Below are 6,000 nucleotides of genomic sequence, written 5' to 3'. Positions count from 1 at the left end.
TTACTAAGCCTTAAGAAACAAGAAGACCTTGGCTGCCATCTGAGTTGTGAAGAGGTTTTGAATGGATGCTTTCTCACTCATCTTCTACCTCTTGGATCCTATACCTTAATGACTATGAGGATAAGGAAAGGAGCAAAAAGGGACAATTAGGGTTAATTTATGCCCTATGCCTATTTGGTCTCCAAATTCCCCTTCATTTCTAGAAACTACAGGAATCAATCCTCCTCTTATCTATCTAACTATATCTATCTATCCATCCATCCATCCATCCATCCAACCATCTATCTATCTATCTATCTATCTATCTATCTATCTATCTATCTATCTATCTAGATTTCTTTACCTGCCCTTGGTATTCAACTGATTGGGCTCTCTTGTCTGCCATCCCCCCACATAGCCTTGGCCCTGTAGGCCACTAGCCCTTTTACTAGAGTAAAAGTGTCACTACATCTCTCCTCTACACTTATGGGGTATGTTTTAGATTAGGGTTACACTTCTCCTGTGGGCTCTTGAATCTTCCAGATTTGCCACTCATTGCCATATGCCTTTGAGAAGATAAATACTCTATGCTGTAGGCCATCTTATTTTTTTTTTAATCTAAGATAGGGATACATAAAATTTTCACCTTGTATGGTTGTTAAAAGGATTAGATTAGATGATACTTATAAACACCCTTCAAATTTTAAGTACCTGGGGAACAGGAGCCATATATTTTTTTGTTCTAATGCCTAGCATTTATTAAGTGCTCAGTGTTTTTTCAGTGAATAAAAATGGTTTAGCTTTGTGTCTAGAACATAGTACATACTTAAGGAAAGAATGCTCCAGGTACTATATTCTCTGGTGGTCTTCAGTTGTTTTTGCCCACAAACCATCTATTTGGTCATTTTCTGGTAGCAAAATATCAGTTTTCCTTTGTAAAACTGCTTCCTTATCCTCAGTTCTGCGATTCTGTTGGGACTTGACCCCATGTCTCTGCTCTACAAACTGGTATATGGCCCAGGCCTGGCCCAATTTAGGCCATTGAGAATCAGGCCAGGTCTTTTTCTGGATCTCATATGTGAGAGATACTCTCTTTCCATCAGGGTTGCCAAGTTGGTAAAAGGTAAACAAGAAGCAGAAGCCTCTGGTGGCCATCTTGTTCCATGTGGGAAGAATCTGCCCAGGAATAAAGCCAAGAGATGGCAGGAAATGTATTCCTTATCATATCTGTTAGCATTTGGACCCACAGTATTTGTCTTTGAGGTGCTTATATATATTAAATAGAAAGAGGACAGCATAGGTGTGTGTGTGTGTTGGGGGGCGGTTTGTCAGACTGCCATGGAAACACCAAGGCAGGATACCTAATCAGAACTTTGGTAAGCAGAGGTAGACAAGGGAAGATTTCTGGGCAAGCAGGGATGGACAGCGAAGAAGAAATCAAAATGATGAGTATGATTCTGCCAGGTGAATGAGAGTGATGTAGGGAATTGGTAAATATGAGATAGGGTAGAAAAGATGAAGAGTGTGGGAAGGGAAAACAATTGTTCATGGATAAAATAGTAGGGTGCTTTCATGGAATTTAATGAAACCATACAAAGCATTTTCTCAAACGCGATCTCTTTAATTCAACATCTTAAATCTTGCTCAATGAAAACAATGTTCCAGTTATAATGTGTTTACCTACAAGTAAATAAAAATGTGATTAATAGTGACTTAAGTGATTCAGACATTAAATTATCTAGTGATAGGTGGTCCAAGGCTGGTGCTGTGATTCTATAATGTCAACAAGAATCTGGACTCTTCCCTTCTTTATGTTTCAGCATCCTCTGCTTCTCAGCTTTTGGTCATTATGCATTATTACCTTTGATAGATTAAAATAACATCCCTCTCCTGCAAGATATTCACATTCTAATACCTAGCACCTATGAATATATTACCTTCTATGACAAAGGGGACTTTGTAGTTGTGATTTATTTACATATCTTGAGATGGGGAGAGCATCCTGGCTTATCTGGGTGAATCCAATATAATCACAAGAGACCTTTTATAAGAGGAGGTAGGGGAGTTGGAGAAGGAAAGGTGTCAATAGAAGCAGAGGTCAGAGCGACAGAGACATTTGAAGGTATTATACTGCTGGTTTTGAAGATGGAGGAAAGGGCCATGAGCCAAGGAATGCAGTTGGCCTTTAAAAGCTGGACAAGTTCTGACCTCCAGAAACTGTAATATGATAAATTTAGTGGGGTTTTTTGTCATTTAACTTGTTATAATTTAGCAAGAGAAAATTTGCATATCACACATGGTTGCAAGATAACTATTAGAGTCCAGGTTTGACTTTTACATTTAATGCAGGAAGGAGAAGATCCAACTCATGCCTCATTCGATAGCTTATAGCACCAAGACTTTAACCCCTGCTCCACCAGGGAGGGCCTATTTTTAAAAAAATTGTTTTTTAAAGATTTATTTATGCATATAAGAACTGGGGTACAGGCCAGAGGTGTAGGGGTTAAAGGAGTCACCAGAGATAGGGTGGGGAACTGAACAGGCAGACTGACTGAAATACACTGCTGAAGGGAGCAAGACAGGAGAGGTCAGCTATATACCATGCGGGTTAGCTCCCTGGTGGGGGATCGAACTCGTGCTGCAGTGGCTGCCCACAGCTTCATAGTGCTGCGACTTAAGCCCTTGCACCACCCTATTTTTTTTAATTTTTAAAAGAAACCTAGTTGGAATGTATCTGTGGAATAAATAACTTACTAAGTCACAAGTTAACATAGTTAAAATTGCTTTATAACATGTTCAAATGGGTCTAGATGATTTTCTTTATGGAATGTTTTTAAGACAGAAGGTATTGTCCAGTATATTCAAACTTATTGATCCCATTTGAAATTTGGAAGTACTCTAACACCCTTGCTTAGTCTTTATTTAATATACTCTTGGTTATTAATTGGGTGGTTAATGAATTTTAAATCAATTCAGCAAATGTATATTGTGAAATTACCTTTGAAAATATTGTACTGAAAATTGTAAAGAACATAGAAAAGAATAATGCATATACACTCTCCTCTTAGGGAGCATGACACCAGGAGGAATGAATTAGATGCTATAAGGGAGTTATTAGTAAAGTAGATGGAGTATATAGAAGAAAAATTATAGTAATGCTAATTGGGCAGAGTGGAAAAGGCTGTATCACTATTTATGGCAGAGAAGAAGAGGAACTAAAAGAGATTTTCTATGGAGTGGTTAATAGGATTTCCTCACAGAAAGTTAAAGTTGGGAACTTAAAACTCTTCAATGCTTAGGATGTATGTCTGGGCTATTGGGAACCCTCAGAACAGATAGTCTTCCTTCCACCCCAGCAGGGGATCTTTTTCAGTACATGTAGTTCTGAATTGATCAATCCCTTTAATTACTATCTGCATGGATTCCTGGATTAGATGGTAAGTCTATCAAACAATTAAAATGAAAGGTTTGGTCAAGTGAGCAAAGGTGGGGCCTCCCAGGTGGTGCAGCGGTTGAGCGCTAGGTTGCAAAGCTGCCCGCAGCCTCTGCAGCACCGGTTTGATCCCTGGCCCCCGACGGGCGAGAGTCCCACATGGTGCACAGACCTCTCCTGCTGCCCGCTGCTCCCCTTGTTATAAGGCAGGGAGAGGGGCAGCCCAAACCCCGCAAACCTGCCTATTCTATATAGGGTTCTGCCATCCGCCGCATTAACACAAAACATGAGACTTTAATGGGAAGGAACTTTAACACAATTAGGAAACAATACAGGAAAGGCAAAGAATCTAGTTTCTAAATCAAGCACCCAAAGTTACCCGTCTCCTCGTGGGTAAAACTCCATCCAAATGGGATTGGCCCAGAGCAAGGCCCCAAAGCCTGCCACAAGTCTAAAGCATCTTCCAGTGGGGATCCACAGGAAAGGGTCAGAAACAACCAGACAAGCCCGGAAGAAAAGAGCAAAATCAAAATCAAGATAAAAGCCACCATTGTCACCTCCCCTCTGGTCTCTCAGCCACATCTATGTCACCCAGTCCACAACCAAAAGGCAAGCTCAGTTTCTTCATATATCTCTTGGCCCCATGTGCCTCCTCCAGGTCTCCTTCTCGATCTCCATCCTGCTTCCTTCCTTCCTCAGTCTCCTCTGCAGCCTCTTCTCTTCCTGCTCAGCTCCACCCTCCATTTGGGTGGGTCAGGGAACCTAGAACCTCCCACTTTCCTGGGGACCACCCTGTTACACCCTCAGCAGTGTACCTCGGTCCTTCTGCCTATTCTGCTCCCTGCTCTGGCTCTGGTGAATTCTCTCACCCTCCCGCGCTTCTAACTGTGTTATAGGGCAGCCCCGATACAAAACGGGGTGCCTGACTGTGGGTCCTCACCTGTGCGCTTAAAAGGACTTATCAATGCTCTACTGTAGGCACACGCGAAAGGTTAATAAAAGGTTTATTTACAAGGGAAGGGGAAATGAGGAAATGTACAACTTAGGGAGAAAAGTGTGAGACAAAGTTTTAAATGCGTCCTACCCGATCCACCAATCGGAATCCCAAATGGCGCTCTGAGAGCTGGCCGCGAGCCAGGAGCTGTGAAGCCAGTAGGCGAGGGACAGAGCGAGAGAGCCCAAGGCCCACGTGTTTGGTTTTTATACCCAACCTGGCTGCTTAACTCCACCCTCAGGTCCCTGCCACCTTCCCTTTGGTGGTGATGGGATATGTCTTTCCCAATGTCCTGATGCCTTTGGTCTGGAGTCGGGGTGGGGTCCACAAAGCCTGTATGGGATTAGCTCAGAACATCTTTTTCCCCCTAACAACTGTACCCGGTGCTTGTACAAATAAATTAAAAAAATCTTTAAAAAAAAAAAAAAGTGAGCAAAGGTGGGTAGTAGCCCTTTTAACAGAATTGCCCTTTACCAAACTTATTTCTTTTGGAGTTTGCTAACATAGTGCAATAGATTATAAACACTGCACTCTGGTGAGATACAGGAAAATAATGTCTGAACTTATATAAGGCAGCTTTAATTTTTAAATTAAAGATTTACTTCATGTTCATTCATTGACGTTTTCTTTTCTCTTCAAAAATTGCCTAAATAAAGAGGTAATGAGTTAGGCAGAAGTTTCTTAAAAACCAAGAACAAACGCTGGTTTGCCCAAGGGGCTGTGGAATGAATGGTAAAATATACATTCAATTTATTAGAATATAAGCCTATAGGGGCCTCCCTAGTGTCACAAGGGGTTAAGAAGCAGCCTATGAAACTGTCCGCAGACTCTGCAGCACGGGTTCTATCCTCAGCAGGCCAGGGAGCTACCCACATGGCACAGCAGACCTCTCGTGTTTTGCCCACCCACCCCTCAGCAGTGTATTTCAGTCAGTCCCCCTGCTCTGTTCCCCACTCTGTCTCTGGTGAATCCTCTCACCCCCCACACCTCTGGCCTGTACCCCAGTTCTTGTATGCATGAATAAATAAATCTTTTTAAAAAGAGAGAGAACATAAGCCTATAAACTACTGTTTTCAGAACCTCGAACCCCTAAGAACAAGTTGAATTCATTTGAGGATTGAATTTTAATCTGCTCTTGTTGCTTTTTAGGGGTAGGGGTTTAGATAAGACTTGAGATCTCATTTCAGGAGTGTCTATATTATTTTCCAACATTTGGTCACCTTATAATACTCAGGTGCTAATGAACACAGTGTATATCATTGGATAAATATTAACACTATTTTTCTTGAGGTACAAAACATATTCTTGGGACTCTTACTGAGTTACGTTTTACCAGTCCTAAAATATTTAGTTATATACTTAAAAGATACAGAGCATAGGTATTACAACCACAGAAAGTATTTTAGTCAGTGAATGTTCAATGTAGCAGGTAGAGATGAACTTAACACGTCTTGTAGACTGAACTGGGAACAGACTCTTCAGCCATAAAATGCACTTAACAGTCTATTTAATAGTGGTGAGGACCTTGAAAATGCAATATCCATGCTAATCTCGCCTTTTTCTAAATCACAGATGAAAAATAGGTCAGTTAGGT

This window comes from Talpa occidentalis, unplaced genomic scaffold (genome assembly GCF_014898055.3).
Source record: "Talpa occidentalis isolate TD23 unplaced genomic scaffold, MPIMG_talOcc4v2.1 talOcc4.9, whole genome shotgun sequence".
Taxonomy (NCBI): domain Eukaryota; kingdom Metazoa; phylum Chordata; class Mammalia; order Eulipotyphla; family Talpidae; genus Talpa; species Talpa occidentalis.
Note: the sequence above shows the minus strand (reverse complement) of the source record.